Raw genomic sequence first — 16459 nt, forward strand, 5'->3', positions numbered from 1 at the left:
AAGAAACTTCACTGTTCTGCGTTTTCTGCTGGGTTTTGTGTCCAGGTCCAAACTTACTAATCAAAGGAGACCAGACCACATGATGTCCACATTCCAGACCAGCACTCTCTTGACCCTGTGACCTCTGACCTCTCTACCTTGAGGTTAATACAACCTGGTTGAAATCTATGTTTTGAATGTGTGTCGGAGAGGGTGTTTGTTCAACAATGCAGACGACTTTGAAGCGTTTACAACCATCAAGCTCCACCTACACCTGAGGTCACTAATAGGCGGACCGGTCTGGGTCAAGAACCAGACGCCGTATCTATACTACACCCCCGGAAATTATTCTTCTCCAGCCTTTGCAGCCCAGGAAACTCAGACCAATAGAGTGTTGTAAATCATCTCATGTGATGCTTCTTATCCAATCACTGAGTGAGATACACTCACAGCAGAGAGACCTATAACTGGACCTCTTTGAATTTTAATTGCATACCCCCATCCCACACAATAAAAAAACAAAAAGTGACAGACAGTGGCAGCCTAAAATACTGTTTTCAAAATTGAAACTTGATCATTTTCTACATTAAAGCTAAATGCAGTTTTCCATTAACGCCTTCTGCTCAGTCAGTTTCTACTTTGTAGAAAACTCTTTGGCAACAAGCAGCAACTTCACACAAACAGCTGCACCTCTGCTCTTAAGGAGTGTTCATATTACAGATGTCACAAGAACCAGCACTTCAGCACCAAGTCCTAAGCATGGCGGTACATGTTGTACAGTATGTATGTATGTAGATGTTGCTGGTACAGGAGATGTGATTCTTCCAGGACTGACAAAGGAAAACGTAATAATCCTACAAGTGTTCTGGTCTGACCTCAGACACAAAGGGAAGAAGAAGACGACAGACACAGTAACTATAGCGACACCATGTACAATGGCGACGGTAAGTGCAGGTGCAGCAACAGGTCCACCACAAGTCGTGGAAAAGAACCGAAGATGCTGCGTTTTAGACGGATCATCAGGGACGAGTTCTAGACGAACAGAAAACAGGAAACAGGTCAGAGACAGACGTCCAGATCTGCACACACACAGAGTTCAGGCTCAGTGAGTCTCAGTTGTTTGCTGAAATCTTTCTGTTATTGTTTGTGAACTACAGCAGCTGATGCAACATGATTGAATACAAATTTGAAGAGAAGACACAAGTGGACTCCGACAGGTTCACGTCCACTACAGAATCCATCTACTTCATAACTGTAGAGACAGAAGGAGCAGAGACAGAGAGAAGAGGAAGAGGCTGAACACACACACACACACAGACAGAGCTCTTTTTTAAAATACTTATTAATGGAACGGACATTTTCCAAGGGACATTACCATGAGGGTCAAGATGATATATATATATATGTATTTTGACGTACAACAATGAGGTAAATGGAAATCTTTTTTTTTCTTTTCTTGCCTGGTTGAATGTGAGTGACGTCCTGTAAAATCTGTGGAAGGTGAAGTGATTCATGGGTCTGAACATTTATGTGTTGACAGCAGAGAATCGTTTCTAAAAAAGAGGAGCAGATGGGTCTCGTCTGTTAGAACAAATTCATCTTCTGAGTTACCATTAATTTGGTTGGATATGACGGACATGAAGCAGCCTGAATAATACCGCTTTAATTAATATATGAAAATACAAGACTATGATAAAATCTTACATGAGAAGAACAGATTTTTCTCAGTATAGCAAACCTCTTCATGGAGCTCTTACACACGGGATTTCATCTACAATAACTCCTAAGAATTTTGTAAATGTGAACTTTGACCTCGTTCAGTCATGTGACCTTGTGTAGCCTGTACGCTGACTCTCCTAAAGAGACTTAAATAGGAGCAGGTGAGGTGTATTTGGAGCGACAGCAGCTGCTCTCCCTCTCTCTCTCTCTCTCTCTCTCTCTCTGACTGATGGAGGGAAACATCTCTCTTTTATTTCTCCTCTCATGTTAATATCCATCCTCTGTCATCTCTCCTCTTTCTCCTCATTTTCTTGTCTCTGCCTCCCTAATTTCCTCTGAGCGCCGCAATTTATTTTGAAAATCACTTTTCTGTGCAAGGCGCCGAGCAGCTGAAGCAGCTTCTCTCTGCGGCTGTCAGAGCACTTTTACACTTCCACACAGAAACTTCTGATCGACTGCACACACATTACATGCAAATGAGGGTTTTTTTTTTTTTTTCCATCAGTGAATAATTCCATTTTCCTTTATGTAAAAAACATCAGGAAAATGGAGAGAGGCTTTTTGAGGACTCATTTCTGCAGGTCAGAGTTCATGCTTTCATCTTCTCTCTGTTATTATAAAACTACAGACATCATGCAAACACCATGCATTAGAAACAACAGACACGACTTCACAGTGAGGGAGAAGCAAACCTCTAGTTTGTGTTCTCGTTCAAACGATTCATGCATCAAGAAGAGTCAGTTTGACAGACTATCCCACAAAGTTTGACATTCTTTATTTTGCAAAATTGAAATGAACTACAGTCAAGTGAAACCAGGTCTAAAACTGAGACACACAGCATCAGATGAAGATAGAAAGGCTGATTCTAATAGCAAACTGAGATCTATTAGCACGTGCTGAAGGAAACTGTGGGGTGACATTATCACTGACACACTGATCCGCACGACGCCACATGTGTGTATCCAATCGATCGACTGGTGATGAACAGAAAATTAACGTTAAACATGTTTTCTGAATGACTTTTATTTTAATATATATTTTAAGGAGACAGTGTTGACAGATGTCAGAACATCTGGTTTAAACTGTAGTTTCTATCGCTCTATATTTCCAATGTACAAGATCCAACACTCAGGGTCGCAAATTCAACTCCCACTAGTACTTAAAATACCGATGATGACGTCATCCAACACACACACACACACACACACACAACAGGATGCTGCTGTCTGTCATCACTCTCCATGTAAGTGTGTTTCCTCGACCTGAGAGTCACTCACACACAGTCTCTCTCTCTCTCTCTCTCTCTCTCTGCCTGCACCACTCTCTCCCTCAGACCCTGTTGGTCCTGCAGCAGATGTTGGACTGAGGTTGAAGACAAACACAGCTGTACTGATGTTTGAACATCACCACTGTTTGTTTCAGTCAAACTGTGAATGTGTGGCAGATAATGAGACATCTGCTCAGCTACCTGTCAGCCAGGACGAAGCCTGGTCAGCATTAAAGCCACAGTCCAGCCGAACACTGACCCATCAGACTGTCGTATATTCACCGTGCAAAAGGCTGCGCATCACTTCATATTTATTAAGAAATAGAAAAGCCTGAAACAGACTTGGGTGGAAATGTGTATATTCTGTTGAAGCTTCAGAGTGAGAGCTTTTTTATCAGCTGTCTCTTCTCCTGTCTCCTCCAGGATGTAACAGCTAAAGATGGATGATCTCTTATTTTGGCGGGGGGGGCAAAAAAAACAAAACAGTCTATGTGCAGGATCAAATCTCTGCTGCTGCCTGAGAGTCACTGTTTATCTCCTCTCTTACATCCAGAAAATCAACATGAAGCAGACGACTGAGAACAACACGTCAACTGTCACACGTCACTTTTCAAACTCAGGTGACACCTGTGATCCAGCTGCTTATTTATCAGATAACCATTTATCTGTCTCTCTGTATTTTTCCATGTGTTTCACAGTATTTTAAATTTATCCGGGATTTTATCTCCGTCCTCATCTCCCACATTTAAACAGAAAACCTCTTCCTCTGCCAAAGCATCGATTCTTTCTCTGCGGGCAGCAGGAAGTTAGAGTCTGCTGTGAGCCAGCTGTCAGTGCACTGCATCAGCAACATGCACACACACACATCCAGCATCAGCAACACACACACACACCTGGAGAGAGAGGGCGGTGAGTGTTGTGTTGCTGCCAGCAGATGATCAATAGAGCAGGAAAAGAAGCTTCATAGAGACACAGAGGTCACCTGGCAGTAAGTGTGTGTGTGTGTGTGTGTGTGTGTGTGTGTGTGTGTGTGTGTGTGTGTGTGTTGCCAGCAGGCATTAAAGCAGCAGAAGAAGAACAAGAGTTTAAAATGTTTTTAAGTTTGAAGTCAGAGAAGTTTCACACCAACACAAACAGTGTTATTCTGCTTTGTGTGTGTGTGTGTGTGTGTGTGTGTGTGTGTGTGTGTGTGTGTGTGTGTGTGTGTGTGTGTGTGTGTGTGTGTGTGTGTGTGTGTGTGTGTGTGTGCTTGGCAGGCAGCCATGTTGGAAGGTGTCTCACTCAATACGAGTTGTGAGAGACAGAAGAGGATGAGTCGACAATTAGCTCACACACACACACACACACACACACACACACACACACACACACACACACACAGAGCAGTCCAATAAGATGGAACACAGCCATCACTGTCTCTCCCTCTGTCACTTCTCCTGCAGCCTCAGATGTTTCAGTCTGAACTTGTTTTCTTCTTCAAGCGTCGACACTGTTGTTAACAGATCCGCCACAAACCACACCGAAGTCGCAGCTCCACACACACCCTACCTCTTCACCCATAGCTGGGAGTTAGGGGCTGAGTCAGGCACTGCCAAGACGGCGACGGCGGGGCAGCTCTCTCTGAGCTTCAAAACTGCTCCTCAGAAACCTGTGGAGGCGACCTCCATCTTTATTTACAGTCTATGATATTTCTGCTGTTTGCTGTAGTGGACAGTGGATTTTTAACAGCTTTTACTCTGAAAAACATTGAGACTGAACCTGGCAGGAAATCAGCCGAGAATGAAAAGGGGCTAAAAAGCTAAATCTGGACCAAACCGAGCTGACTCGTGGATGGACTGGTGCCTAGCTCATAAGCAATCAAAACACAGCATGTACATCTGACAGCTTTGAAGTTGCTGAACCCCCTCAGTGAAACATGTAACTGTGGAGAGGAACTCCCAACATGTCGGACCGCTGCTTTACTGTAAAAGCTGTATGTGAGTGTGTTTAATGTATTATACAGCAGTTGTTTACCATCCATGTATGATTCAGACATTACAAACACACAGTGTGTTAACCCGAGGGCGAGATAAATTAACACGGAGAGAAAACTGAGAGAAAAAGAAAGGGGAAAAAAATCACTTTTCATTCAAATCAATGCAGCTCAACAAAATAACATCATGACTTCAGAAGAAGAGATAAATACGGAGAGTGAAGCTTCACCACCATCTGTAGATGCTGGTTCTCTTCTCTGTCTGAGAACTAACAGGCTGAATGGGCAGAGTCTCAGTGTGTGTCTGTTAAGACTGAAACATGTCGGATCAGATATTTGATGACAGGCTGTTCGAAGTGCTGGGACACAGCTGTGTGTATAGAGCCAGATGTTGCATGCAATGATAAAAACATTCACGCAATGAGTCAAGTCACAAAATACGCTGTTTGTCCATGTGCTTTAACAGGGTTTTTCCTGGCCGAAAATTAGGCAGGGTGGTAGTAAGCTGTATGACCGGGGGGGGGGGTCCCGTATTGATTCAAATCCACAGAGTACAGAGAAAACAAGTACTAGAATTTTCCTGTATCAACACAAGACGCAGCATTTTATTTTTAAATACGAAACAATCCTGTCGGCCACAAAATCAGGTTGCCGCCTCCTTCCGCAGGTAGAAAATCCAGCGGGTTCGTATTCTTTCGCCTGATGCACGGATTATGATACAGTGCCACTACATTGCCATGGTGGCATACAGCCGCAATTGCAGTTACAAACGTCCAATTCACCGAGTACCGAGAAAACAAGTAGGCCTACTACAATTTTGTAGGTGAGGCGGATGCCTCCCAATTCTCTATGCAGGAAAAACCCTGTATGACAAAGTTGGATCATCAGATCACCCACCTCCACAGGCCACTACCTCTCTGAGTGAACACTGCCACCTTTAACGGGAATATAACAACTACTATTCTCTCTGCATTAATTCTCATTCTCACTCTTGTTCTCATTGTGACTTTAATCAAAAAGTTCAAGTCGTTTTTTTTTTCCTGTGACCCAAATCCTCTCCTGACTTTTTGTGCAACCTCCACTGTTTTCATCATGTTGCGTCACAGTTACACTGCAATTTGCCCAAAGTGTCAAGACAAGCGAGGATGGAGAGAGCAGGAGAAGAAAGAGAGGAGGAGGAGAGGAGTGGAAATAAGATGTATTCATCCCCACAGGTAGGTTTGATTCATCACAGTGTAGCGCCCTGCAGCCACAGAGATGGGCAGGGAGCAGGGAGGAGAGAGGGAGTGGAAATCAAACATACACACAGATCAGATTAAAGGTCTGAGAACTTCCTGTCTTCTTGATTCCCTCGTTTTGTATCACTGAGCGCTACAATAACATCACACACACACAGTGTGAAAACAGTGTGCATCAGGATGCTCTGGTTTTCCCGACATGACCTCATCACCGTCTGTGTGTGTGTGTGTGTGTGTGTGTGTGTGTGTGTGTTTGTGTGTGTGTGTGTGTTTGCGTCTGCATGTTCAGCCTGATGCAACTTGCTGGAGTTTCTAACATCAGCAAAACTACAGTGTCTCCCTCAGTGCTAATGAAGCTAAAGGATGAGTCCAAGAAAAAGTGAAAGAGGGAGGGAGAGAGAGAGAGATCGTGTCTGTATGTTTGTGTGTGTGTCTGGGGGGGTGGTGGTGACTCCTGACTATTCCCACTGTATGTGACAGTGTATCATGTGACACCGTCTTCATTCATCTGCTGCTCTAACAGCCTCCTCTCTCCTGGTCTCAGCAGATCTTTGATCCAGCTGCAGGGACTCGCTCCATCAGTGAGGTCCAGCGCTGATGCTGGTGAATCCGGTTTGGATCTTGTCGGGTGGGGCTTAGATCAGAGATCTGTGCGGGACGGTGAACTACTTCCACACCAAACTGGGAAAAACCAACAGCCTACCCCAAACTGCTGACAGGGCGTGTCCATATACTTTTGGTCATATAGTGTACATTGGATTATAGGTTTGATTCCATGTGGAAAGTCAGTTCAAATTCCAGGGAAAGATGTTGCTATGATAAACAAACGATGATTACAAGTAGGAAAATAAAACTATTTGTTTAAAGTTTGGAAAGGTTGTTAAACTGTTGTGGCAGCACCCATCACACTTTCCATTTCACTACCTCTAAAGGGAAACAAAAGAACCCAAAGCAGGAAAAAAAAGACCCAGACCGGCAGTACACAAATTGGACAGGGGGTGTCCACATACTTTTGGCCACATATGCTTTATCTCCTTTATGTCGGAGGACAAGTGTAAACCTGGGACAGGTGTAGATTTGTGTTTTGGAAAGGTTCAGTCACATAGTCAGTTACACAGGAGAGAAAATGAGCGACAGACTCCACTGGGATTAAAAGAGAGAGAAAGAGAGTGAGAAAGCCCCAGAGCTTCAACACACACACACACTAATTACCTGGTAGCTAATTAACACTACTCTGAGTGAGTATGTGTCACATACAGAGATCACAAATGTGTTAAGCCACCAGGATTCATCATTTGGGGCTTTTATTTTGAAGAGCTTCTTCTTACTGTCACATGATGATGTAGCGGGAGCCTTGGCTCCAGCGCTGCCTTGCTCAGAGTGAGGAGTGAGGTGAACCTCTCACCTCAGTCAGACCCAGACTTCACCAATAAAACATCAGAACATAAAAACCAGACGACGCAGATTAACAACAACACAACACTTCAACACAAACACACACACACACACACACACATACAGGCCAGCACCTGAGGCACAGAGACAAGCAGCTTCTATAACACAGGCACTTTATCTGTCACAGCCACTGTCAAATACAATTACAGGCTGATATCATGGTGGGGGGGATGAGGGGCGGCGTGGGGTGGATGGGGGTCTGGCAGGCCTCGGGACAGGAGTCGTATTTTCAGGCCGATTAGAGCAGTGATTTGGACGTCACGCCTGATTGTCACGACCGGACCGAGGCCAAGACCAGCTCGGATGATGAAACCACCGATGGGGGCCGTCTTTAAAACAACACCTGTTACTGAGCCGGGCTTGCGTTCACACACGAAGGGACGCCGTTTAAAAAGAATACACCACCGTAAAGCTGACTTTAAAATACCAAACTCTCCCACTCTGTAGTCCCCTCCACCAAACCATTATCATCCATCACTGACAATCTATACTTTCAGATCTGCAGTGGGGGAGTGGATTATGTTGTCTGCTTTTGGAAATTTGAACACACGATCCCCTCAAATCATGTCAAAATCCATTGTAGATTTTTATTGTTATTATTGACATTTTTCAAGTCCTAACAATTCATTGTTTCAAGTGATTTATCGATCAAAAAAATCAAAGTGTGACTGGTCTCAGCTTCTTCCATGTAAGAATTTTCAGTTTTAAAAAAACCTTTGATAAAACAAGACATTTAAAGATCTCAGAGTAGCTATTTCACTGTTTTCTGACAATTTAAAGACTAAACAATGAATTGTTTGAGAAAAATAGATGACCTGGAGGTGAATCATAATGAAAATAATCATTAGCTGCAGATCTAATTCACTATAACTGACAGTAAAGAGCCACAGCAGCCTGTCAGGACGACAGTGAACTCACATCCACCTGTTACCACTTTTACTATCTACCTTTTATATAACCTAAGGGTCTACTGAGATCTGCCCACAACGACTGCACAGAGTAGTTAAGACTGAGTCACATAAAATATTCATTTACTGCATTCACATATAGAACAATAAGACAACCTGGGCAGCACTAAGGAGAGGTGCTGACTCCTCTCTCCTCCTATGCCTGGAAGATTATTCTATTTTGACACAGTAAAAAGGAAATACATATTACAACTAGAACTGTATTTCACTTTATCTCTTTGTCTGATGTAGGCACGTTAATTCTAAAACGCAACCCTGCCTTTATTAAGCAGACTGAGGAGACATCAGTGACCCACATGAAAATCACTTTCTTCTTCTTCTTCTTCTACAAAAACAGAGCAGTGATATCAGACTGGAGATTTGTTATTTACCCTCAGCTGAAGCTTTGAATCGATACCCCGAGAGAATAAGTTGGATTGGTGCATCTTTTTCTACAGACAACAGAGTGAGGAAAGTCTCCATGAAGAGGCCTGTGACTTGACATCAGTCTGGTTTTTGTTTCCCCTCCTATTATTCTAGTGATCGATTCATCATTTCACTTTTTTTCAAGCACAAACATCAAACAGTTCCTGGTTCCAGCTTCTGAAATATCAACATCTGCTGCCTGAATTCAGCACATATGATAAAACAAGGAGTTCAAGGATACCACTGTGGGCTATTGGAAGTTATGAAGGGCATTTCTACTCTCTCACAGACTTAATTAATCAAGAAAATAATTTTCATATTAATCAGTAGTGAAAATAATTATTAGCTCCAGCTATACAATTCAGTTTTCTATTGATCAGCTTATCGCTTGGCTTCCAGCATCGTGTGGAAGCGACAGAGTCAGAAGTGTTTCCACTTCCCTCCCTTCCTTTCCTAACTTCTTACAAGTTACCTTCCTCCTAGGAGATAAGTCAGGAAGGAAATGAGCAGGAGGGGGGACACACACACTAGATTATTATTTGCCAGTGAGGACAATGATGAAGTTTAATTTCCACAGTTTCCTGCAGTCAGGAGCTCGGCTGCATCATCTCACACACACACACACACACACACACACACGCACACAGAGGATTAGAACAAAAGGCGAGTCCCGCGGCTCAGATTTGCACAGGAAACATAATGGCTGATGACATGCGGCAGTTTGGAGGCTTTCACAGCGACGCAGCTAATCTTCCTGCACTGGAATAACATTATTCTCTCTGCTTCCTTCCTTCCTCCTCCTCCTCCTCCTCCTCCTCTTTGCCATCAGCCCGCCCACCGGGGACTCGCAGGTTATTGTGTCCGAACGCACCCCAAGGTTAACACATACACACACACACAATGGAGCAGGCAGCGGTGAGCGGACAGCCGGGTGATTGGCTGCTCCGGTGACAGATTTGTGAGGCAGGTGTTTGCTCTGAGTGGGATTCAAAAACCACACAAGGAGACGTTTTAGTTGGTAACACCTTCACACACGGTCCGAGTGAACAATGGAGGACCCAGTCTAGACTGGAGGGGGGTGAAGGAGGGGAGGGGGATGATGGGAACTAAGGTTTTGGTGTTAATCCTGGTTTATTTGTGTTTAACAAAGACGCAGGTGAACTTTGACCTCCGACTCACGATCACACACCAAAACAAAGAGAAATCCAGAGGAGTAAATATTTGTTTACCAGTGTACAGTGGGGGTCATGTGATCACAGATGTGCTGTATGATCTGATTATTAACAGTCCACTGATAATCAGTTCACTGTACAACAAAGAAAACCATCAAATCCTCACGTGAAAAACGGCAAACAGCAAATGTAAATTTTCATATAAAAAAAATGATCAATTAATTATCAAAGTAGTTACTGATTAATTTTCTGTAAACTGACTATCTATTGCAGCTCTTAACAACACCAGAGCTCCATTAGTTCAAATACAAAAACACAATATGGAACCATTTTGTCAGTTTTAGCGAAAGTGTGATAAAAGCATTATTTAAAGTTTTTTAAGGCTGAAACTGTAAGTTGATTTATCAAATCGTTAATCAGCATAACTGTTTGATGATTCATTAATGGTAAAATAGTTTTGGAAAGTTTGGATAAAAGACACAGGAAGAGGTCACCGAGGACATTTCATACAATAAATGATTCATTCATTAATTAAAAATGGCCAACAGATTAATTAATAATGAAATGATTAGTTAGAGCAGATCTGTCCTTGTGATGTTCATATGAAAAAGTAAATTCAATAAATATATTTAAATATAGTTTTAAGTCCAGTGCTAATATCTGAAGATATCTAATATAAGCCTCAGCATAAATGTGAATTTATATGTTTTAAAGAAAATAAAACACTGACTCAAACATCATCTGAATGAAAATAAGTCGGTGCATCAGCTCATTTTACCACCTTCATGATTCTGTGAGGTTTTCCACGTGGGAATAATAAATGTATGTTTGAAGGTCATGTGACTCCCTCAGCTCATAAACATTTATTTCAGGCTTTAAAAGCTGTAAAAACTATTTTCCCTCTGACTTGAACCTGCGTTATATTCTGTCAGTTCATATAAACACGTTCAGTCGGTCTAACTTTTATTTCTTTATGGTTTATTTATAGTCAAACTGAACAGTGTCTGACAAGCAGCAGCAGCTGAGGCTGCTGACTCAGTCCTGCAGCTTCACTCTGACTCTGATGCCAAAAAGCATCAGTGTTGACATTAATAATTCAATATCCTGCTCATAATTGGTGGTTAATTGGCACAACGGCGTCCTTCCTGAAGTGACGGCTGTGTTTCACCGACTCCACTTCACTTTATTTCAGACCAGTGATAAAAACATGAAGCAGCAGCAGGACAGCAGCTGACGCACTGACTGCTCTCTCTCCTCCTAAATTGACTGCTCAAACTTATTCAGCTAGATGATGGCCTCCTTAACGAGAGGCCAATAAAAGCCACTTAAGGACAATTAAGGTTGTTTACTCAGAGAATTTACCCTTAAATCCTGATCTGACCAGAGGGTCTTATCAGCTCAGATGACCCCAGCAAGAGCCAATGTGGTGGTTTCACCCTGAGGATCTACACTGTAAAACTAGGGAGGGTCAGATGTGGCGTTTACTGTACTGGTACTTCAGAATTATTTAGCATTTTTTTACAGTGTTTATACATCTTTAATTGAAAAGGTTTTAATATGTACATCTTGGATTCCTCTTCTAAAACAGTAAATTATTTTCCTTCATTTAGGCTCCAAAAAGAACACGATGTACAACCAAGCACCAATTTCCCATCACAGTGCAGGTTATCAGTGGATACTGATACTGATTCATTGGACAACATATCGTCTGATAACGACCTTTACACTAAAAATCTGGATCATATCACGTTACCAGCAAGGGTTAAGTTTTCAATATGGAGGTTTTTCTGCCTGCAGGAAGAATAAAAGACTAAATGCCACTAACCAGCCAGTTATTTTCTCATCTTACATAAAAACATCAGACAGTAATGAAAAATGTTGATGAAATCCTGTTTTGTAAAATCAACAAAACCCAGAGAACATTCAGTTTATAGACAAAATAACAAATCCAAAGTGACCCAAAGGATCAGCTGATAATATTTCTTGCGAGTTAATTTTCTATCCATGACCTCACTGATTAATCGACTGTTTCATCTCTAAATATCAACAACACCTGACTGAACGTCCTGCGTCGACACATCATCACCATGATGGTGTAGATAAATGAAGTCTGGATTTCCTAAGCCGCTCTAAAGGATTGGGACTGAGTCCGATCCAGGACATTTTAATGGATTATATTGGCAGAATAAAGCCAGGCGCCTCCTCTGTTAGTTTGTGACACTGATTGGCACAAAGTCGAGTGGTTAGGGTGCATACCACATGGGTTCAAATACCCTGAGCAGTGAAGACAGGGTCCTTGGTTTGAATCGCGGCTGGCCGTACCATGTCATTGCATTGCATGCATTGCATGTTGCATGTCATTCCCCTACTGTCTCTCCCTGCATTCTTGTCTGTCTCCACTGTCTCTATCTAATAAAGGCTTGAAATGTCCCAAAACAGTCGCATAAGTTTAAAAAACAGTGCTTTAAACTATATACTCAATATATATTCTTACTTTTTAAAAGACTCAATGGGATTAGAAGCAAAAAATAAATATTTACAGGGCTAAAACTGAAACTATGAATCCATTAATTAACAAGAAATAATCAACAATAACTTTTAATAATCAATTATTTGTTAAAATCATAAATCTGCGGATGTCAGCTCTTTCAATGTCCAGATATCCTGTGTTCATTTGTCATGACAATAAACTGACAGTGTTTGTGTTTGACTGTTGGTCAGATAATAAAACTACCTGAAGATGTCACCTCTGACTTCTGGAGCTAGTAAAGGGCAATTCTAACTATTTTTGACCCTTAATCATTAATGAAAAACAAAGAATTAGTCAGTAATGAAAGAAACTGATGGTTGCAGCTCCTCTCTGAGCAGCTCCAACTGCTGCCAGAGCCTCCCCGCTGTGCTGTGTTAAAGAACTGGACCCAGAACAAGACAAATACTGGATCAGACTCGCTATGGTGGATATTTACCACTTGCCGATTATTAAAGCACTTGGATCCGGATCGCAAAGAACGAGATGGAGGCTGCTCTGTTCCCAGTCCACACATCCCAGCCTACCTCTCCTGTTTACCCTTACAGCAGAGATAAGACAAAGACACCCGCCCAAACACCCGCCCCGAGTCTGAACCAGCCTCCGTCTGCAGCTCAGGGTGTAGAAAGCCAACATTTAGACTAACATGAAGGTTTTCTCTGTGCATGAGGCGCCGAGGGGAGGTTTTATCAGCAGGAAGAGAAAGAGGCGAATCACCCCCCGCGAGACTCAGTCCTGCAGAGCTCGGAGAGTCCGTGAGCACGGGGCTGGAAGTTCCAGCATCAGGATGCAGAGAGGATGACGAGGAGGAAGGTGACTGGAGTTAATGAAGCTTTAGAGACACGCTCTTGACTCTTCGGCGGTTTGTTGTTGTGGCCGCCGCGCGTGGTGATTGACAGCTATCAATCAAAGCTGTCAAACGCGCGCACGCTCCAAAAAAGACACACACAGTCACACACACGTAGTTCATCCCAAGAAATACACAAATCAGACCTGGTGCACCCCCCCCCCCCTTCCTCATGCACAAACACATACACGCACACACATATACACGCGCACACACACATATACATACATACATGCACACACACAATCAGCAAAGGGGCAAATACCGGGGTATGCACGCGCACACACAGTCAGTGACGGGAGAAGCAGAGACGCGGGGTTTCCTGCAGGAAAACGGCAGAAGAAGAAGAACAAACTCACCTTTCTGTGTCCACATCTCCAGAGACCGAAGACAGGCGGGAGCCGGACTCCGCTCCGTCTCCGTCCAGCACGAGCACTCACAGGCACATTAATCCACAACGTCTCCGCTTATTTCCAAAAAACGGGACCAAACCGGTGGGAAAATCCTCCTTCAGCCCCGAGCCGGTTCAGGCATAAATCCACTGAGAGAGAGCTGACAGAGAGACACAGAGACAGACAGGGAGGTGATGTGTCCGGTCCAGGTCCTAACGACACACTGAGGCGTCTCTCAGCAGCCCAGCGGGTCCGGCTCCTCACCACGCCCTCTTCATTATCATAATAGACCCCCTGCAGCCAATCAGAGGGCAGGACATACGTCTAACCACACCCCTCTTCAATTTAAAGTCACTGTATTAAATTTAACTGTTTTTTTTTTTTTTTTTTTCTAAATGCGACTCAATAAATAAAAGACTGATGGATGAATCATAGAGATAATTAGTAAAATAATATTTAAACACTTTGACAATGTCAGTAGAGGAAATTCTGTTTTATATTTCTTTTATGTTTTTTGTTTTCTGTTTTCATCATAATCATCTTTTCTTTTTCTTATAAAAAATATTTAAAAAAATAGAACCTTACATTGATAATTTATGTTTTTTTACAACATTGTCTTATGTATAAATAAATAGGCCTATATAAGTTTAAAGACAGCATATCCCATAAGATGAAATAAAACTAATAATAAATTCAAGGGAGTGAATTCCAGACATTTAGGGCTTCAATTAACTATTATTTTCTTTATCTATTAATCTGTTGATCAAGAATTTATCAAGTCAAAAAAAAATTGTAAAAAGTCATGTCTGTCTGAGCAACAGTTAGAAATATTCAGTTTATAATGATATAAAACAAAGAACAGCAGTGGGGCATCACATTTAGAGGCTTAAAAAAAATGTAAACAATTAATCAAAACCCAAAATAGTTGCCGATTAATTTTCTGGTGATCACATATCAATTATTCACCTGACTGTCGCTCAACACTCACAAATTGCTCAGTATGAGAGTTTGGAGCGATGTAAACTGCCTCCTGCTGCTTGTCTTGTAAAACAGGAACATCAGCACGGCTCTGACTCAGTCGTTAATAAGATAATTACAGGACAAGAGCGACAACCTTGGGTGTCATGTTGCTTTTATACAACAGTTCTACAAGTGTCTTTCATTAGTTTGCAGGAATGAGCCACAACAGATAATAGGTTTGTTTATTTAATCATTTGTTTGGCTCCATCTTCATGCACATTGCTGGGTCCAAACGTCACCAGGTCAACATCAGAAACATGTGCATGTATCTGTGTGTTTCCATTATTGTGCAGCAAGTCAAATAAGAGAGGGTTGACAGTGGTGCTGGTGACGCTGCTCCATCGTCCCCTGCCCTCCATGGTCTCCAGTCAGTTTTCAGAGCTGCAAGACAAACCAGTCAAAACCAAATTCATTATAAAGTCTGTACATTTGTATAAAGCATCACTTGCCATGATCTCCCTCACCTCCAGTCCCACCTCAGACAGTTTGTGTACGGCAGTGTCTCTCAGGCTGTGGTTGGTGTAGGATGTGTGTGTCCCTGCCTATGTGCACATAACATCTGTGACAGCTGGTTAACTCCCAGGGGAGCAGCGGAGGTGCACCAGGAGCTGTCTGTCGCAGCTGTTGCGCTCCTGGGCTGCAGATACACGGCTTTTGCTCAGGTGTTTGTCGAGATATGGCAGGGGGGGATTTCCTGACTCCTCAAACACGGTGCCCTACGATTTTCTTTGTCCCCCTCTAGTGGGTCTTTGTGATTGTTTGTTTCTTCGCTGAATCGCTCGGTGAAATACTTTGCTCCGTTCAAGTCACGTTTTATGAAGATTCAGGTTTGAGATCCTGATTTTCCTCTTTGTCTCTGCCTCCAAAGTGCGACTGAATATCGTACCAGACCTTGTTCAGTAAACTCTTAGTGTTGCTGGATATTTTAAGATACGGTCCTTCTCAGGAGGAATCAGGGGATGGTCTTTGGTTATGTCTTTCCCTGTCCTTGTAGTCTCTTTTACCTTTGAAAACATTATTAGCTTATATGAATTCTGGGTCTCGAACGGCTAACAAGGGGCTCGTTGATGTAATGATTTAAACCAGCTGAAGCCCAAAGCTGCAGAGCTGCATTAGGTCTCCGGAAGAATCCACGAAACTCAAGACTGTGTTCAGCTTGGTCTTCTTAAAAGAATGAAAGTCGGTGTTTATATTTTTGAGACCCATCCATGTCAGAAAGTAGTTCAAAGCCCACCTTTGCTCTTTATATCTTCTCTGATTTGTCGAAGTTGGCTGATATAACACAAACACACCTGGAGGTTTGCACTGAAGTTTCCAGGCTCCTTTTCTTCCCTTCCTTTTTTTCCGTCCTCTTCTGATGACCATTCATAATTCAACTCAAATGTTAAACACGTTTACTTTTGTGGTGCAGTTTGCTGTTCCAACTAACTAAGCACATCTCAGACCCAAAATGTAGAACACAGACCAGGAGGCAGGGAACAGTTAAAAGGAAGTTATA

The 16459-nt window shown here is 42.6% G+C and overlaps 1 protein-coding gene across 2 annotated transcripts in view; it reads right to left on the reverse strand.

Annotated features, from left to right (window-relative positions):
* The window catches only part of LOC130183690 (semaphorin-6D-like), a 178404-nt gene extending 164160 nt beyond the window's left edge, over nucleotides 1-14244 (reverse strand). For both annotated transcript variants that reach the window (XM_056399328.1, XM_056399326.1), the window contains exon 1: nucleotides 13909-14244. The gene's annotated coding sequence lies outside the window, so the exon portion shown is untranslated. The remainder of the gene's footprint in view (nucleotides 1-13908) is intronic.
* Nucleotides 14245-16459: the final 2215 nt, after the last annotated feature.

The sequence above is a fragment of the Seriola aureovittata genome, chromosome 16, assembly GCF_021018895.1.
Source record: "Seriola aureovittata isolate HTS-2021-v1 ecotype China chromosome 16, ASM2101889v1, whole genome shotgun sequence".
Taxonomy (NCBI): Eukaryota; Metazoa; Chordata; class Actinopteri; order Carangiformes; family Carangidae; genus Seriola; species Seriola aureovittata.